This window comes from Talpa occidentalis, unplaced genomic scaffold (genome assembly GCF_014898055.3).
Source record: "Talpa occidentalis isolate TD23 unplaced genomic scaffold, MPIMG_talOcc4v2.1 talOcc4.15, whole genome shotgun sequence".
Taxonomy (NCBI): domain Eukaryota; kingdom Metazoa; phylum Chordata; class Mammalia; order Eulipotyphla; family Talpidae; genus Talpa; species Talpa occidentalis.
In genome coordinates, this window is record NW_023601543.1 from 17,962,367 (window position 1) to 17,983,314 (window position 20,948).

The following is a 20,948-nucleotide window of genomic DNA, read 5'->3' on the forward strand; positions in this document are numbered from 1 at the left end:
GTATATTCTGGATAAGGGTGTAAAATATAGTTATTACAGTCAAAACAAGTTTGAAAGCCACTACCTCACCTGTATTTTCCCCCAACTCATCCACAGAGATACCATGAGAAATCTTACCAGATTGGTATTCATCAACACCATTTCATCTATGAACTAAAGAAACAACTGTCTAAATAACACATTTTCAAGGACTTGAATTTAACATCAGATTCCCTCCATGCAGTTTGGGGGGGCACCTCTTCCAGTTCTTCTTGAAGTCAGAACTATGCTTAACTATGTTTAAGATTTCGAACCTTCCCCAGCACCTCATCTGCTGTCCACATTTTCTCAGTAGTCACAAACAATAGTTCCAAAAGCCTATTTGCAACTTCTCTCAAATAGGTCATTTCTTCCTAGACAGGAAACGTGAACTCAGTGTAAAGAAGAATGGTGCTTTACCCATCTTGGATCTTCGTAATTTTGAATGAATCAGCATTCTTTATGGTCATTCTCTTCATAGAGAAAACAAAATTCTCCCCTCTCTCATCCATGAGTATTGTACTTGCTGCCCCAAGCAGCAAACCTCTGCCTTCCCTGGTTGTGTTCCACTCTCTACAGAACTGAAAAAGTCATTTTTACTATGATCCCTAGAACCATTTCAAGCTTCAGATAAACTAACCACAACTGGACAGAAGGGGACCTTTAAAGTGTTCTCTTCAAAAGCTACCTGTTAATTCAACTTCATACAAATGGTTTCATCATCTTCTATTGTTTTGAAAAAATATATATGATAACATCCAGGCACAGAAAGTTACAGCAATCAGGGGAGAAAAAAAGAAAATGAATAGTAGTTTTAGAACACAAAAGGCACCTTCTTTCCCCCCATCTTAAATTCTTGCCTAACACCTCTCATTGTCTCTTCCTCTCTTCCCTGCCAACCCTTTCATGTCTATAGAATGTCCTCCATCACCCTGAGTGATACTGATGATATTGAAAGTCAAGTTCTTCAGGGGTTACTTGCCTTTCTTTGTGCACTTCCATCCCTCTTCCATGTGCACACTAAAGGAGAGCAGAATTAGGTCTTCCGAATGAAGGCCATTATAAGTAAAATTCCCTGCAGGGACAGACTTCTGAATTTTGTGAACTCTGTAGGGAATCAAGAAAATCTGAATTATAATAAGTTTCTTGAATAAAGGGATCTCCCAGGGAAAAAAAGAAAGTTTATTTTAAAAGTTCTTGCCACCAGAGATGAAAATCTCACCACTTCCACCCCCATCACACCCTCCCAATGCTTTCAATGACTATGGAGCCTGTATAACTGTCACAGCAAGAAAAGGTCTGTGGTCACACTCCAGATAACTTGAACAGAGGGATGTGTGGTTTAAAAAAAAAAAGAGTGTATTGCAGGTAAGCAGCAAGATGGGGAAAGTGAAAGCAGATTGTCTGAAATATCTATAAACACCTCTCTCTGGGCCAGCAATACCAGAGGGCACTAAGCACAAGTAGGTGGGAGAAAAACAGAGATGGCAAAGAGATAAGAGAAGATTAAAGAGTAGACAAAGTCTCCAACAGTAGATTAATGAAGTTTAGGGAGTAGTAGAATGAAGCCAAAAAAATTATTTAGTAGCCCTTGAGCCCAACATTTACCTTCTCCTATTTCATGATGATTAGTTCAGCCACCTGAATCAACCACTTCTATTAGTGACCACCAACTAATGGATTGGATGGCATTAAAGCCCATATCAACATAAAGAAAATCTGAAATATACAAATAATGGGCTATTAAATAGCCTTAAAAAAAGAAGAAACTCTTATCACATCCTATAATTTTAATTAACCTTGAAGATAGTGAAATAAACCATTGCAAAAACACAAATACTATATGATTCCACTCACATGAAGTATCTAACTTAGACATAGTATCAGAAACAGAAAGTAAATAGGTGGTTACCAAAGGGAGAGGAAAGAGAATTAGTGTTTAATAGGTATAAAGTTACAGTGTTAGAAGATAACAAAGGTGTAGAGATCTGTTGCACAATATGAATATACTTACTCTTGAACTATAAACTGCAAAATGGTTAAGATTGTAAATTTAATATTATTTTTCCAATAATAATAATAATAAATTTATGTAAACCAAACCTTCCATGGAGTTTTCCATGTTCTTTCACTGTTCTCATGCAAAGACACCATCAATAGTATACAGTCAGCAATTGGCTGTTGCAGCAGTCAAAACATAAGCATACTTAATTGGTAATGGTTTGCTCTACTCATGCATTTGAACCACATGCATTCCATCAATCCACTAGTCACAACCAGTCACTCTTTTTTTTTAATATTTTATTTTATATAGTTCTTACATCATTTTTCATTTTTGCACAATGTATGCATTTTCATTTTGGTTATATTTCCCCATACAATTGCACCCCCCCCTTATTTTGACCCTAATCCTTCCTCTCCCCACCCCCGTAGTGTGTCTCTGGTTTATAGTTGCTTGTTGATCTTGATTTTTTCTTTATTATAGTCAGTCTTTTTCCTGGTCCCTTATTTAGGTTTTCTAAATTCCTGCTATGAGTGAGACCATCCAACAACCAGTCACTCTTACTGATCCAAAGACTCCTACTGTAAATGTAGAAATGGGAATCGGGGGAAGAGCTGGTCTACACAAAGTAAAGGGAGAGCTTAGTGTACATCAACCCTGGCAGGAAGATGCTAACCTAGTCACACTCTTCTCAAAGACCTCCATATATTAATAACTTTCAATGTGAAAGTGCTTAAATTAGAAAATGATGTCTATTGAATAAAAATGAGCAAACTTGTTAATAGACATGCTTATGGGTTCAGAACACTTACTCGTTTCTTCAGGAGTGCTGGAGCATATTTTCCTTAAGTTCTCTGGACCATTGCTTAATCACCCACTTCCCTTTGGCCAAGGTAGCAGCAGGTCTAGTCAAAGAACATAGGCAATCCTGAGTGTGAGTCTAAGTGCTGTTGTTTATTAGCAGTGCAACATTAGGTAAGTTATTTAAGGCCTCTGTGCCTCAGTTTTCTTTTTTTAAGGTTTATTTTATTCATTTATGCATATAAGAACTGGGGTGTAGGCCAGAGGATTTACCAGAGATAGAGTGGGGAGCAGAACAGGTGGATTGACTGAAATACACTGCTGAGGGGAGCAGCACACAAGACAGGAGAGGTCTGCTGCGCCATGTGGGTAGCTCCCTGGCCGGGGATCGAACTCGTGCTGCAGTGGCTGTTGCTAGTTTCACGGTGCTAAGACTTTACCCCTTGTGCCACCAGGGAGGCCCTGTGCCTCAGTTTTCTTAACAGTTAATGTGGAGTGAAAACACCTATTGTTTCCTAAGGCTGTTGTGATAAGTAAGAAAACAAATATGAAAGAACTTTGTTTTTTTTGAAAGACACTTGCAACTATAAATTGTTAGTGTTGATCAGAACTGAAGGGAGAGGTCATGTGGCATTACATGTAACCTTGGCTTTTATGTGTTCATTTGCCACACCAGTTAGGTTGGTGGTATATGGAAATCAGGTGTCACAAACCTCGATCTATGCAGCAATCAAATTATGCTGTCACAGAGCATGAGATGGCAGTTAATGTTGTTCAGACTCTGATTTGACAGCAGCACCAAGCACCATAAAAAAGTTTTCTTTAGGAGTCCCTAGTGACTCTCCACATTACTTACCTGTAAATGAGTGATCCGTTGGAGTTTGTGACTGAAAATTACATAATAATACTAAATCAACCCTGCAATTAGTTGCTGTATCCATATTTTAGAATAGAGATCTGTTTTTGAGTCATTTACTCCATTCTCCTCTGAATTATGGTGATCTAGAAAAACAATTAATCATTTTTGTCTACTTCTTAGCCCAAAAATACTCTCCTTATAATTTCAGATTCAGCACTACACTTGGAAACAGACACCAGAATTTTAGAGCTGGTTAATTATTCCTCCTTATGAAGGGTAATTCAATAAATGACCCAATTGTTGATTAAGTGTCCTCACTTTTTTTTTTAAAATGTGAAAGCACTTGGAAAAGTATGAACTGCTTTACAAATACAAGGGATGATGTAAGATGTTAATTGGCATCTTCAGGAAATATTTTCTGTTGATTCATCATACACTTGCTAAAATAGGAACACGCAAGAACAAAATAAGTCTGCAAGGTGGTTATTCTGATTTTGTAATATCTGTGGTTGTCAGTCTCTAATTTAAATGCATTCCTGGATAAAGTTATTTACTGCTCATTCAGTTCAAACCTACTCTCCTCGCTCTATAAAATACAGGAAAACGCCTTCTGGAACTACAAGGGAGAGCCAAAACTTTCTCTAATCCTTTAAGAGAGGGTATTAAGAGACAAGAGCAAGTCTCTAGGATAGACTCTCCTTCAGAGTTATACCAATACAAGAAGACAGTAAAGCATAGTGGTCGGGAATACAACTAGGGTTTGAATCTTGGCTCAACTACTTGCAGAAATGTGCCTCTGGAAAAATTCCTTATCTGTAAATGGGGATCATAAAGTTATCTTCCTCTATAGGGGAGTCGGAAAGTGCCTGTCCCATGCATGCTTAATAAATTAGTAGTAGCAATAGTAGTAGTAAAAGCAGCAGCAGTAATAATATTTGACCTCTCATTCACAGAACAGAGAATTGAACTGATAATTCACTGAACTAAGATAAAAAGAAACCAGAACAAGTTTGGAACTGCTAAAGAAATTACGTAATCTTCCCCTCTGTCTTTTGTATATAGGTGTGTCTTTTGCATAGAGGCGTGCATGTACCTGTAGATGAGTTTGATGGGCTATAACAAGCATGTCCTCCACGGGCCAGTCTTATCCTGCTGTGACCCTCACAGAAAGTTCCTTGGCCTAATTCTCATGTGAAACTCTATCTAGATCACTTAAAGGATATCCACTATAGTCATCAAATATTGCCCCAAATCCTTCATTTTCTTTCTGCTTTCAAGAAGTATCATGCTGACTGTGGAGCTAAGGCTGAAATGTAGTGTGAGTTTCCTATGTCTATGAAATTGAGATATATAGATTTTAGATCATCTTCCATTTCTTTGAAATCAAGAGGTAAAGAGCAGTTCATTCAGTGGGTAGCCTACAGCCATCCTAGGTGGGTCAATTTCACAAAAAAATTAAATATTAGAGTAAATAAGTAAGAAGACAAGTTTATCTAGGTCAACAAAAGAATATGACTCTCCCAAGACAAAACCCGGAGACTCCCAGCTAAGTGAGAAATTAAAAGGAAGGAAGTCCCGAAGCCAGTGTGCTCATAAGATGAAAGCAGTATCCTAGGATTTTTAAAGCAAGTTTAGTCTGGGAGTTGCTTTGTCTAGGTAATGACCCTTCTGTTTTTATTAAGATACTCAGATTCCAAGCATGTCAATCAGTTAAAAATTTTCTAATCTATAAAGGCCCAAATTTAACCAAATGATAAATTGGAGAAAGCATTGCAAAAAGATTATCCCCAGAGTTCCTTGAAATATCATTTTTCTCCTCCAGATTCATTTAAACTCTTTCTTTTAAAATGACACTTTTCAGGCCTACATCTCTTTGTGTATTATATACACATGACACATACCTATGTCATGTTATAATGCAATGTGACTTCAATTTTTAAACATTTGTTAAGTCACAATCAGGGTATAATAATCTGTTATTGGAAATATTTGCATTGCTCCCTCCAAAGCGCCAGCTCTGGTTGTTTATATAAGAAGTAGAGAACAGCAGGCCAACATCTTCAACTCTAGCATATCCAAATTCTGCTGAAATGTCTGCACACAAGCAAATAGCCAGAGTTGTCAGGGGCCTTAAAATAAAAGTCAAGTACCGTGCTCAATGCTATATCGAAAACATAATTTATCACACAAATAAAACTCCCTCAGCAGTGTCCTCTTTCCACACAAAGGACAATGGCACGTTAGCTCTTATTAAAACTATTAAGCACCAGAGGAAAAGCATCTTCAAAGTTCAGGGAGAGTCACAAGATGCAAAGCTTGCAAACTACTTTAAACCACTCAGTCTTCCACACATTTTGCTCGGCAGGCGCCATGACCTGAAATAAATGTGAAATGCTCTAAAATATAAGGATATCTGGTTAGTAAATTCAGTGCTTAGTGTCAGAGGCTTATACGGCCAATATGCTGGCCTATGTCCCAATGGAAGCCAATTGACTAACTGTATTTCCTACTATACCTTTAAACATAGCTCTGCTCTCAGTTAACTATGGAAGGGGAAAATGTATAGACCAGGCCAACCCATCTTTATTAAAGGCAAACACAAACTCAAAGAGAATGTTCTATTGGTTGACTGACATCAGCAGTGTTGTCTTTTCATGTGGAAAAAAAAAAGTTAATATATTTGGAAAAGTGAAATGAAAGGACATAGAAAATTTTTACCCAAAAGTGACAAAAAAATATGCTCAAAAAACACACGAGAAATTTCTAGACAATAATGACAATAAACATGGAAGTTTCAGAGAGTAAGAAAAATTGACTATAATCACAACAAGCTTCATAAAATCCCAGCACAGTGGATTTATTTTATATGCATATTTTCTGGCTATGGCAGCTTCCTAGACTGGTAGATAAACAGGGTGCTCGTGACTGACATGTTCTCTAAGGCCAAGGTAGTCTCAGGTGGTTCTTGTTCGCCTTCTTGGGTTTTCTATTACCATCGGGCTGAAATAGGTATTGTTCTTCTGTCCTTGTATTTGGGTTCATCCTGTGAATAACAGTCTGGATGAGGTCAGGAAAATAGAAGCCACATTTTTTATTTTAACAGAGAGAATTTAATGTAGGGAATGAACTGCAGAGTTGTTAGACGGTTGAAAAGAGAAGAATATCTGTAAGAAGCAGCTACCATTTCTTGGACCGGGAAAACAAAAGAGAGCTTGGAATCGTAAGAACATAAAAAGATGGAGGATTTGCCCAGTGGACGTGGGACCTCCTTTACTCAGGAAGCCAGTTGGCAGCGTCCATACTGTTGAAGAGGCATAGGAAGACTGGTTCTCGGAGTATGGAAAAGAGTGGGAAAGGCAGCCAGCTCCTGCTGCAGGAATAAAGAGCTACCGCTGCAGCAGTGTTGTCCAGAAACAAGCAGGAAGGAGCAAATCCCTTCTCCCTCTTCCTGCCTCCCAGAATCCCTTTACTTCCCATATTTTCGGGACCTATCTGAAATCCAGCTGGCAAAAGAGAAATGTAGTTTTCAGAGTTGCAAGCCCCGCTTCACAAAGCAACTCCTTGAAGGGCTGAATTTGGGGCTGTGAGACAATAGCTTCATCGCCAGCACACTGTGCAGTGAGCTGTTAGATTTCCATGCCATTGTTGCTGCGGAGTACCTCAGACATGCTTCCCGTTTGAATGAAACTTTAATTAGAGTGGACCGTTTGCCACAGAGGATTTCATCATGACTGAATCCATAAGAAGCTGTTATTGGGAGACCTCAACCAGAGCTGTTCAATGAGTTTGCGAGAGTGATTCAGGCGCCCCTCTTGTTGAAGCTCGGGTACTCAGTATGCATTCCCGTTGTTTGCCTTTGTTCAGGCTCAAGTCTGTAGCCTGCAAGCCTCCTTAAATGATTCTGTACACATGGTAAGTGGTCAGGTGGCCAGTCTCCAGAGTTCTGGAAGGATGAAGCCTGAGCTGGGCCATCTGTTGAGTGCATGCTGTTTTGTAATGCACACAGGGAAGCGGTGGGCAAAACCCGGAAGCACACTGGAGGCCTAATGAAAATAAGACCAGTTAAATCTTCCCTCTGAATGTTCATTAGGCCATCTGCTCTTATTGGTGTCCTTATCATTTGGAAACATTATAGAGTTAAGATAAGAGAGACAATCTGGAATTCTAGTCTAACTTGAAATGAACTTTTGAGTAGAGTGATCATAACTTGTGATATTTCTCTTCCCATTCAGAACCCAGGCCACTTATATCTTAACATCTCCATGGTGAAATTTAATAGTTCCTTCCTGAAATACTATACCGGAAAGAAGGGTTAGCAGTAGCTACAGAAATGAAAACATAATCTCAGAGTGGCTGATCAATGAAATCAGACCATTTCATAAAAGCCGTGCAGTCATACTTCTGGCCTGTAAATTGCTTTAGGTGCCAAAGGGAATTGGAAGCTTGGTCTATCCTGTCGAGCCAACACTATAATATTAACAACCTGCAACAGACAAGTTTCTGCAACTTCTCAGTAGGAAGAAATGCTGCAGAATGATTCCAGGGCCTTCTTCTAAGTCCTTGGCTCCTAGGCAACAAAGCGTTAGCTCACAAGGATAAGAGCCCCACCTCCTATTGCCTGAAGACACATAGTGGGCCTCTCCTTCCTCTGAATTCTCTTCCAATTCACAGTCTCAACACCTGACAGCCCATCTGATTTCCTATTGCCTCACGCTGTTCTCTGGTTGTCTCTCCTCCTGCATGTGTATTTCCCACAGTGCTGAGTATACAGCAGGTATTTAATAAGCACATATAAAATTATCTTGAAATGAAGTGTGAAAAGAAAAAAAAACAGTAAAACTTTCATGCTTCTCTCCGTACTCATGGAAGTGCTGAAAGGGTTAAGTTCTTCAATTCTAATGATAAAACCCAAGATACAAAAAGATACAAATAGTAAGTTGGCAAGTAGCATCATGTACAATATGTTCTTCTTACAATAACAATCAAATTTACAAACAAATTAGCTGTGGAGTCTGAAGGACATTCTGTAGTTTTCACACTGGGCCTTCATCTCCTGCTGATAGATGACTTTGACTGTAAATTGAAAACTGGAAGTGGTTAAACATTCTGTGTATTCACAAGTGCCATTTCCAAAATTGAGGCTTCAGAGAGGAGATGCAAGAAAGGGTCGACGGAAACTCAGAGCAATTATGCCTGTTATTAAGATGAGGTAGTGGCAATTACACAGCCGACTCACAGAGAATGTGTACGTGCTGATTGCTCCGAGGGAGCCTGTAAGAACAAACTTTTATAGCACCCATCAGGCCTTGGGTCTCTAGAGGAAGTAAAGATTTTCAGCCACTCTGTCGGTGTGCTTTTGGACAGAGCTTTATGGCCTCAGGAACCATCTTGGAAGAAATACATGCTTTTTTTCTTAATGAATTTGAATGAAACGCATAAAACAGAATCACTTCACTCGCTGTTTCTTTCCTCCAGGGAAACCATTCTCGAGAGTTTGGGCATCACAACCCCTTTATACTCCTAAAAATTATTGGGGACCCAAAGAGCTTTTCTTTATGTGGGCCTTATCTACCAATATTTACCTTATTAGAAACTAAAGCTGTGAATATATTTTAAACACAAAGATGTACTAGCCTCAGGTACCCTCTAGAAAACTCCACTGTACACTCATAAGTATAAATGGCAAATGGTATTACTAGAAAAATAGTTTTGACCTTACAGACATCTGAAAGTCTAAGGGATCCCCAAAGTTCATGGACCAAGATGGAAATACTGTGTTTCCTCAATTCTAAGAAACCACGAATTCTTAGACATAGGATCAATTTGATAGCCTGCTAATGGGGAAAAATGCTCCATTAAATGTATGTGTTGAATACAAAATACACCCTCACTTCAGAGAAGTTAAAATATGGAGGGAGTAGGAAATGCACGTTTTATTTTTTTTCTCTTTTTTTTAATTTAATTTTATTTTTTCAATACATTTTTTACATTGTTTTTCATTTTTGCACAGTGTATGCCTTTTCATCTTGGTTATAGTCCCCATACAGTTCCCATCACCCTTGTTTTGATCCTACTCCCTTCTTCCCCCACCCTGTAGTGTGTGTCTGGTTTATAGTTGCTTGTTGATTTTGATTTTTACTTTATTATAATTAGTCTTTTTCCTGGAAATGCATGTTTTAAATAAGAAAATTTGGTAGGTCTCTGAGAAGCCAGATTTACTGACTCAAACATTGTTGAAAAAAGTTGGTTTAAGAAACTCTTTGCATCTTATAATTTTAAAATGTTTTGATGGACTGAGAATGTTGTAGTCAATGAGGTACTAATGTTTTCATTCAACAAACATTTGCCAACTGTACTACCAGATACTGGGAGTACAAAAACAAATGAGACCTCATCCTTGCCCTTGAGGACTCACAGATCTAGGATGGCACACAAGCATTTATGGATCTGAATGAGTCATGGAGCTAGAAGAGCAACTTCAAGTACCCAAAGATGGAGCATTGAGTAGTTAAGAATGCTTGAGGCTAATCAATAAATTTAAGTAATTAGTGATCTTTTAACAGAGGGCTGCTCTGGTGGACTTTGCCACATGTGTCCGTCACTTTCAGACATTAATTTATTTCTATTTAATTTAATTTTGCAAATCCAGAGACATCGAGCTAGAAATATGTTAGACCAGTTTGACCACAATGGCGTAGTTAATAGTGCCAGTTAAGAACAAAGCCTACTAGAACATTTTCTTCACTATGTTTAAATTCAACTGAGAACAGCAGAAAACTCCCACATAACAGTGCCATAAGCAAGGTAGCAGCCAGACTAGACTTATAGTCCAGGACTGGGATGTCAGCTTTATGCTGTCATCTGGGACCAAAGCTCCTGTATTACTGTCCCGCCATCCTAGCACATAACTTCCATTTTCATGGCCACATCGTGATCTAAGACATATGCTAAAATTCTCACCACTATACCCATGTTGCACAATGGAAGAAAGGACAAAAGAACACTCTTTCCAGCTAAGCCAGTTCTCTTTAGTAGCCTTTCAAAAGGCATCAATTTATTTACTAATTTATAATTTTTCTTTAAGTAATATTATATTATGTCAGTTTTAAGTATGCATCATTATAAATCACCTGATCTGTATATAGTACATTAAGTTCACCCCTAAAAGTCCTATTCGATGCTTCACCATACAATTGTCCTCTCTTTCCTGATTTACCCATCCTCTTTACCCTTCCTTTCTGGTAATCACTAATTTGGTGCTGTACTCTAAACATTTATTTTTGTTTTATTTAGTTCATTCCTTTTTGTTGTTGTTGTTTCTATATGCCACATGTGAGTGAAATCATTTGGTGTTTGTATTTCTCCTTCTGACTTATTTTATTAAGCCCTCAAACCCCATCCATGTTGTTGCAAACAGTAAGATTTCATCTTTTTTTATAGCCAAGTAGTATTCCATTGTATATATATGTCACATCTTTATCCACTCGTCTGTCCTGGGGTCCTTAGGGTGTTTCCATTTCTTGGCTATTGTGAATAGTGCTGCAATAAAACATGAGGATACATATGCCTCTTTGAATTAGTGATTTTATACTTTGTATTTTGTATCCCAGAAGTGGGACAACTGGATCATGTGGAATTTCTATTTCTAATTTTTAGAGGAATCTCTGTACTGCTTTCCATAATGGCTGTACCAATTTACTTTCCCACCAACATAGTATAAGGGTTCCTTTTCTTCACATCCTCTCCAGCATGAGTTGTTGCTTCTCTTTTGGACCTCAGCCATTCTCATAGGTGTGAGGTGATATCTCATTATGGTTTTGATGTGCATTTCCCTAATAATAAGATATGATGAACATTTTTTCAAATATCCATCAGCCATCTGTATATCTTCTTTGGGGTAGTGTCTACCAGATCCTCTGCCCATTTTTTAATCAAGTTGCTTGGTGTTTGTTCTTGAATTTTATGAATTCTGATAGAGTTTGGATATTAACCCTTTGTTGGACATATAATATGCAAATATCTTCTGTTCTGTAAGAAGTCTTTTCCTTTTGGTAATAGTTTTCAATTTTTGCATAGTATCAATTTTAAATACATGAATACTAAAAATAAACAAAAGGGACTGTATCAAACAGAAGAGCTTCTGCACAACAAAATGACTTAACATTAAAATGAAAAGATATCCTACTAATGGGAGAAAATATTTGCATACCATTCATTTGACAAGGGGTTAATACCCAAGATATATAAAGAACTCATGCAAATAAACAACAACAAAAAACAAACACCCCAGTCCAAATATAGGCAGAACAATTGATCGGTGGTACATGGTGACTGGACATTTGTGGTTGGCATGGTGTGGTTCATACAATTACTAAGCTGAGAAGCCAATACAGTATTGTTAACTAATGTTTCCTGAATAAAAAGGAAAAAAATAAGCACTTTCCAACAAAGACATACAGATGGCCAAAGGCACATGAAAAAATGCTCTTCCTCACTTATCATCAAGGAAGTGCAAACCAAAACCACAATGAGTTATCACCTTGCTCCTATGAGAATAGCCATATCAAAAAGACCAGAAACAGAAAGTGCTAGTGAGGATGTAGAGAAAAAGGAACCCTCTTACTCTGTTACTGGAAATGAAGACTGGGCCAGCTCCTATGGAAAAGTGTGGAGGTTTCTCAAAATATTAAAGGTGATCTACCATACCACCCAGCAGTTCCACTCCTAAATGTATCTCCCCAAGAATACAAAAATACTAATCTGAAAACCTATGTGCACCCCATGTTCATTCCAGACCAATTTAAAATAGTGAGGAACTGGAAACAACTTAAATGTCCAAGAATAGATGAGTAGATAAAGCTGTGTTATGCATACACAATGAAATATACTCAGCTATATATTTTTTAAAAGACAACAACATGAAATCTTGCCATTTGCGACAACATAGATGGACCTGCAGAGGATTCTGCTCAGCAAAATAAGTCTTCACTCAAATGTGGAAGATAAAGAAACAAAACAAAATAGCAGACCAGACAGAAATGAAAACCAACCCTTGGATTCTGACTGCAGAATTGAGGTTACCAGAGTGGATGGGAGGGAAACAAAGGTTGGGAGGACCCCAGTGGACTCTGGTGAATTGTTGATACTTTGGTACTGGGAGGGTTATGATAAGATATTAGCAGAAGTGTGAACCTGTTCTCCTAAAATATGTAAGATCTTGGAAGCCAATACGGCCTCAATAAACAACAACAAAAAAGTGTGCATGTTCTCACACTTCCTTTTACTCCTTATTGCCTTGAACTTTATCATATGTGCGCAGAGGCTGCAAATAAGGCTGAATTGGCTTCTATTCTAGACAGCAGTGTGCCCAGATCAAAAACTGAGGATTTCCTGCAAAGGAGAGTGAATAGATGACAGGGTAGAGTTAGAAGTAGCCATCTCTGACACAAGCATTTTAGTAACCACACATTCAACATTTTGTTTTGACCCTGATGCTGTCTGAGCCTCTTCAAATTTATAAAAGCCTTCTTAAAGAAAGTTTGGTTTTCTGCAGTTGGAAAGCATGATGACACCTTTCAGTGTAATGGCCCCTATTGATCTTGCTTTTAAGAAGTGGAAATTATTAGAAGATGAAATGCACTAGGTCTACCTTGGGGATTTTTTTTACTATGCTTGGCTTGGCTTGGCTTGGCTTGGTTTGGCTTGGCTTTCTTTCCCCCACATCCAAAATGTTTTCGGAACTTTGGGGTAGATGTGATTTACTCTATAACCTCTGTAGCAGACTGATTCTAAAGATCAGTTCAATTGTAACTCTTGATTGGATTGATCCTGGCTATTCATCTGCAATGAATAATGTGACTTAAGTGTCAGTTATTCTGATTGGACAGCCATGGTAGCAGACCATACTGATGCATTTGACCAAAGGTTGAGAGGTCCTTCAAACTCTTCAGACATTATTCAAAGAAAACACAAGAGTGCGAATCTGAGATAATGGCAAATAATTTGCCAGTTGACAAGTCTATGCAGTCCTGGCATATTTCATCTTCTAATCATTTACACTTTTTAAAAGCATGATCAATATGGGCCATCACTCTCAAAAGGCATCATCATGCTTCCAACAGCAGAGAACCAAACTTTCTCCGGACGGCTTTTTCTTTCTTTTATAAATTTGAGGAAGCTCAGATAGTATCAGTGTCAAGAGATGAGAAGACCATTTGAAAACTGACAAAAGTAATGCTAATAATGTGGAGATGTCAGCTTCTAGAAGCATAGGGAAATCCAACGTGGAGCTGGCAGAACACCTGGCAGAGAGCACTTAGTCCCGTCACTTTACCTTCCCCAGGGTGGGCGTACTACAAAAGAGATAATCAGAGATTCCCTGGAAATTCCCACTGAAGAGGCCTCCGAGATCAAATCAGAGTCATTTTTCAAATGAACCATAAGACTGGAAATGTAGTAAATGATGACGATTACAAGTATCATGTTTGGGGTGGAGAGACAAGGCCTCTTGGGAAACAACTGTTTCCTTCAGTGCAATCGGGCTTTAGGATAAGAAGCTGTTAGCACAATTGTAAGATATAGTAACAGTAATGATGTGTCCTTGAGGCTATTCCATGGAAGTGAATTTCTTGAAATGGATAGAATGGAACTGAATAGTATACCATTCCATATCACGAGCAACCCCTTGTGTGTACAGGAAAATATAGGAAATGAAGGCAGCAAAAGACCATAAACTCCACGAGGGCAGAATCCATTCTGTCTTAGTTAGCATCGTGCCTACAATGGGGAAAATAAACATTTATTGGCAGAAGTAGGGAAAATGATTGAAGTAGCATGTTCTGTACTTGGAATTGTACCAAGAGTACTGTTACAAATAACAGTGGAGTAATCCAAGTAATAAGCTAAAATATTAGCCATGAAATTGACTGACAAGTGTATGTGAAATAATATATCCCAATACAAGCCAAATATTTCTCGGAGGACACATCGCTTAGAAGGATTCTCAAGGAATAGAATAAATGAAAAAGGAGAAAGGGACTGGTAACATTGAAGCAGGGAGAAACTTGAAAGAACATGACTGTATGATTGCTCTTAAGAGTTCATGAGATTAGCAAGGAAGAGAACATTGCAGCAGTCAGACAGGGACTAGAAGAAATATAAACAAGTTCCATAATTAAAAAAAAAAATAGCTAACCTCTATAGAACTCTGTGTACCAAACAGTATGCTACATGCTTTATGTAGATTTTTTTCATATAATTCTTATTATAAATTTTTGAGAACCTGTTACTTTAGCCATAGTCTACCCAAGGAAGTTAACTGATTTGTTCCAAGGTCGCAGAGATAGCAAATAACACAGAATTTTGAACCCAGGAAGTCGTAACTCCTAACCACTTCCTTCTACATCTGAGCCTTTTCTAGGAAGACAGTAATTTTATCAGACTCTCAAAGGGCTTTGCAAATGAAAACAAGCATAAGAAGCAGTTTTCTAGACTCTAAGCATCATGAAAGCAGGAATTATGTCTATCTGAATGAGCACTCAGATAGTTGTCAGGTAGTTGGATGGGAAGCTATGTTAGTGAATGAATACACTGATGAATCGCTGGTCTCCAGGTTGGTTCTGCTGCATCAATCTGGCTTCCTTCCAGTCTGACCCTGCCATCCCCCCACCCCCGCCAACTGCAGCCTAAGTGATCTTTCTAAAATGCTAATCTGACGTCAGTTCTCAATTTTATAGACCTTGATTGATGCCTTGACACCCTCAGTTTAAGTCTACAAAGTCCCTAACATACATAGTCCTCCATGACCTAGCCTAGCAGTTCTCAACAAGGGAGAATTTTGTCCCTCGGGAGACTTGGCAATGCCTGAGATGTTTTTGGTTGTCACAACTCAGAGAAGGTGCTCCAGGCATCTAGTGAATAAAAACCAGGGATGCTGCCAAACATCTTCACAATGCACAGGATAGCTCTCACAACAAAGAATTATGTGGCCCCCAAATGACAATAGTGTCTCAGCAGAGAAACTGAAACTTGGTCTCTGGAAAATATTTTAACTTCATTTACCACCACTGCCTACCCTACTTTATGCTCAGGGAATCCCTGATGTTAGTTCCCCCTTCCCATCTGGTTTCACGCTTCTGTGCTGTGCTCATCCTCCTTCCTCTTGTGAAGATCACTCTCCCCACATTGCTTCTTCTCCAGACCTTTGTTTCAGCCTTCAGGATTAAGTTTACCTTTCTCTTCGGAGAATTTTGCCCCAGATGCCCTCCCATGGGAATGCCTCCCGATGGCACCCTGTCTACCAAGCCACTTCACTTTTGAAATTACCTGTTTCTGAGCTTCCCCCACTTAAACTGATCAAGGCCTAGGACCTATTTTATTTCCCTTTATGATAGTGAAAAACAGCAGAGGGCAAAAAGAAAAGCAAATCACTCAACCCCTAACGAACTTTGATCTTCTCTGTGAAGGAATAACCTCGAGGTTGATTTGAAGCAGGTGATGGGGAGACCAGGCATGATGAGGAGAACGTGACAAAATGTGTCCACTCTTCTAAATGAGGATTTGTTTGGCACAGGGGCTAAGAACACATATCTGAAAATGGGGATATTGATAGTTTCTTTCTCCAGTCATCGCTCTAAAGCAAATAAAGTAAGAATCCATAGAAAGAGCTGGACACATAGGAAAGTACTCAATAAACAGTAGTTACTTTTATTGAAGGTTCAGATGAGTAGGCCTGTCATTTTATAGATATTATTGATCAGCACCGGTTCAAAGCAAGGGGCAGCACCTATTTATATTTTAAAGATAGGTCAAATTAAATATTAAGTCAATAATAGTGCAAGTGGTGTATGCGGTAAGGCAAAATTCATGGAGATGCTGTGTGGACACTGAAGTCTGCAAAACAGAAATGAAACTGAACTGGGTTCCTTCTAGCTTTAAAGGTCTATGGCTCTGAGACCACTAGTAATATTAATACCCCTCACCATCCCTTCCTTTGTCCAGGCGCTGGGCTGACCACCTCCTATCACTACCTCATTTAATCCACATGGTAAATGCAAAAGGTGACAGATGATCATTAACCTGTTTTCTTTGTTACAGATCAGGAAACCAGAGGCTCAAAGCGCATCCCCCATTTGCCTAGGGTTACAACTGGTAAAGGAAGGAACCAGCCATTAAAGTAGTAGAAAGAGCCCAAGATTGCAAATTATGATCTGTGTCTACAGTGTGGAATTAAGCTTATAATTGAGAAGTTTTCTAGTTTAGTCTAATCATGCACTCATATTTAGATATTGCTTTTACAAATGAATTTTCCCCTAAAGGATTCTGCTGCTTTACAAACTGCTACTTAGCTCAAAATTAGCTGGATCTTGAAGCCAACCATGGGGCTGGCTGACCTGAGAGTCAAGTTCCTTCAAGGCAAATTTTCATTTAGCGGAAGAAGACATAGTGCTGGGAAGGTTTGACTTCTGCCCCCAGAGCTCCTTTCTGCTGAGGGTTCTCAGGGAAGGTGTTCGGGAGATCGGCACATCCCCCCAGCTGGCAGCTACACCAGTGACCTTTAATACTAGTTTATCTTAAATACATTTTGACATTTTAAACAAATTAATGTATCTCTACAAGGTGGGGCAACCACCACAAATTCAGCCAAATGGTTTGCCTGTAGGCCAGGTCACTAGGCAAATACTTCAGAGCTTCACTGCTGCTCCCTCATTCCTTTTTCTACTCTACCCTGCCAAAGGAAGGGTTTATTTTCCTCCAGAACCTCTTGGGCAAAAGCCAGCAGCCTCAGGAGTAACCTTTAGCCCCATCTCATTAGCATATCACTTTGGAGTCCCTGGAGCAGGAATAGAACTTAATCCTGCCTGCCAGAATCAGCTCAAAAACTCCGTTCTACAGTATATGTTAGGTTGTGTTGGTGGGAATGTCTTGATGAGAAATAAAGTGCCTCTACTGTGTGGGTCTAAGGCACCGTTTCCTTGAGAAAGTACCTGGAAACAGGGGTGTATAACATGAGAAGGATACAAAAGGAAGTGACAATGTAAGAGAGGTGAAAAAGCCCAGTCTCCACAGAGGCAGACCCTAGTCTACCAAGTGACCGCCATCTCTCCTCTGAGCATCTCTCATAGACAGGTCATCCAGCCAAATCAAGTGGGAATTAAAGGGATTCTGTGTTGCTGCTGTTGAAAGTGTCTCTGAAGCACAAAGGCCACTTTAGTCACAGGAAACTGCCACAGGGTGACTTATTTGATGGAAAAGAAAACAAACAGATACAACGGCTGGTGTATTTTTGAGGCAGTATTAAATCTAATAAACATGACACCAATGGTATTGGCTTAAATCAGGTTGGATGAGTTGGAGAATTTAACAGCTTATCTTTCAACTAGCAGCCTTTATCTCAGAGGCAGCCTTGACAGCAGAGAACAGAATCCAAAGCATGTCCTTCTAAGGCTTCTGCCAGGTGTGTGCCGTCCCTGACCTCTGCCCTGGCCTCAGCTCTCGGAGTGGGGATAATGAGAATGTCATTTCTGCCAGCTTTGTTTTTTCTGGGTCACTGACTTCAGACTTGATCAAAATAGGAGTGTTGTACTGAAATAAATTCATTTCCTCTTCCTCAGCCAGCCTTGGCTTATTTCCTGGGGGACTGTGCTCCACAGGGCCAGTGTGGACGGAGAGCTCTGTGCGAGCACAATGTGTAGCCAGAGGGCCAAGGTGGAGTCACGTGGTAGAGGAAGAGCAGGGCCTCCCCAGCAGCCATGCTCCCTCTCCCTCTCATCGGCAGGGCACTGACATGCAAAGGCCTCAGACAGACGTGCTGGGGAACACATCACAGCAAACTGCTCTGGGAGCTGTTAAGGCTGGTGTTTAATGTTTGTCCAATGGCCTCAGTCTGAAAGGCTCTGTAGAACATGCATAACACAAGCTCAGCTTTATACTCCATTAGCATTCAAATTCCTAGCTGCCCAGAGGCATATGGTACTGGCCAGAGAAGGCCAGCCTAGGTGGAAGTTGAGGGCACACAGAGACATGGGGACAGAATGAGGTTGCAGGGTATCTGGGACAGACACATAGAGACAGGAGGCAGAGAGCCCCAAAAGGCGTAAGAGGGGAGGTCACAGGCATCCTCTGTCTTCTTTACATCACCAATTGCCCCCCATTAAGAGACAGAAGTAGAGGGAGGGCCTTGTCTCAGACTTTGTGCACCTCATTACTGAGGGTCAGGCTTCCTCTAGCCAGAGAAATAGTGGGCCTCAGAATGACAATCACAGTTCATGTTTTGTTTTCAGACTTCCTGATTCAATGAGGAAAACAAAGCTTTCCTTGGGCTTTCATTCAAGGCCGAAGGAACAGTAGCTACATTACTGTTAATATTTTGACCAGCAATGGGACAGAGTTTTCTGCCCTTGTCTAGCCTAAGAGAAGAGGAACATAGGTGAATGATGGGGTGGAGAGAGCATGTAACAGTTCTCTGAAGAGTGCTCAGTGATAAAAAGTCACTATCAGGGAGATACTGGGGCCAGCATTGGGCTAACTCCTGTGCCCAGAAGGGAACTAAAGTAGAGCCATGTTTGATTGGCCCAGATATCCCCCGTGGCTTACACAGGATTTGACATAAAGCAACACCACACACACACACACACACACACAAACAAGCAAGCACCTTTGCATCTAACACCTTACCCATCTCAAATCCATCTCCTTGTCATCCCCACTGCTGCCATCCTAACTCAGGCCACTATCACCCCTCACCTGAGCCCCACAGAGGAGCCTCCTGAATAGCAGTGTGACTCCCATCTCACCTCCTCCTCCACATGGTCTCAACAGCAGCCAGTGTGGTCCCTCAGCCACCCAAATATAACTGTGTCTTACCCCTACTTGAAGCCCTTTCATGGTTTCCCACAGCCATTGAAATAAGACCAGATCTATCCATCTCTCCTTTGCTTGGCACATTAGTCTACTAGGGCTAAGAAAACAAAATACCACAGATTGGTGGCTTTAACAAGAGAAACTTTTTTCTCATATTTCTGGAGACTTGAAGTTCAACATCAAGATCTCAGCAGGTTTGTCTTCTCCTCAGGCCTCTCTCCTTCACTCAGATGACCACCCTGTTATTGTGTCTCCCCATGGCCATTTTCTCTGTGCCTATCATGGACTCCTTCCTGATCTGTCTTCCAGACAGATTAGTTAGGACTTCAGTGCTATGAATTTAAGGGTGACAATTCAGTCCCTAATACCTCGCCACTGCCTACCTCCTGACTGTCAGTGCTCACCACTCCCCTACACTCAGTCCACAGCAGCATTACTGAGTTTGTAGAAACTGGATGGGCCATACCATCTCTAACTTCTAGACCTTCACCATGCTATTCCCTCTACCTGGTTTGCCCTCAACTCTGCTCTTCTCCTCTTCCCCAAACACAATGCTTTCACTCCATTCCTCTCCTAGTGGTCACTTCAGACCCTGCTGAGGAAGCATCTTCTCTGGGAATACTCTGCCTTCTGACTCCTAATCTGGATGAAGTGCTCCCATACTCTCTCTGCTGCTTCCTTCTCATAAGATGAAGAGTAATTGACTGACAGCTTCTCCAAAGGCTCTACTAGACCATGAGTCATTTGAAAACAGAGGAGGAGTGATATGATATTCTTTTGAATTCTCAAACCTAGCACAAGGCTTAGTCCAGAGGAGGTACTCAACAAATATTCAGTGAAAGAACAAAGCCACCTGTTTCTTTGCTGAGAAAACAGAGAGATGGGGTGTACCAGCTCAGCAATGCACTAAATCTTATATTTCCAAATCACCCACTCATGAACAGTACCTGAGTGTTGCCCAAGATGGATGCCAGGCCCATGCTAATGGACGATCCTGTCCCAAAGTACTGTTAATAGAGTACAATCTAGTTTTTCCAGCACTCTGTTTTCTAGAAGCCTCTATGACTTTGCGTTTCTGTCACAATGGAGACATTTGCGTATCATAGCAACAGGGAAGCCCTAGAGCAGCAGTGGTCCTCAAACTTTAGTGAGCATCAAAATCACCAGGAAGCCTTGTTAAAACACAGATGGTTGGGCCCTACCCCAGAGTTTCTGATTCAATAAGACATGCTTGGGGCTTGAGAGTGTGCATTTCTAACAACTTCCCAGGTGATGCTGTTGCTGCTGGTCGAGAGACCAACTCTAAAAAACTGCTCCGGAAGATCTTTCTGGAATTATTGGGGGAAAAAAATTACACTGTGTTGGACATGGCATAAATGATAAATATGTTTACCAGAACATTTAATC

At 40.1% G+C, this 20,948-nt stretch overlaps 1 protein-coding gene and 1 long non-coding RNA gene across 4 annotated transcripts in view; one reads left to right on the plus strand and one right to left on the minus strand.

The window, feature by feature from the left end:
• The window catches only part of TENM1 (teneurin transmembrane protein 1), a 734,894-nt gene that overhangs the window by 672,805 nt on the left and 41,141 nt on the right, over positions 1–20,948 (plus strand). The gene's annotated exons all lie outside the window — the stretch shown is intronic.
• LOC119245915 (uncharacterized) lies at positions 1,006–20,552 on the minus strand. The gene is made up of 3 exons (XR_005125433.2): positions 20,489–20,552; positions 2,833–2,925; positions 1,006–1,125 (listed from the first exon to the last, which is right to left on the minus strand). It is a non-coding gene; the product is annotated as an uncharacterized LOC119245915 (long non-coding RNA).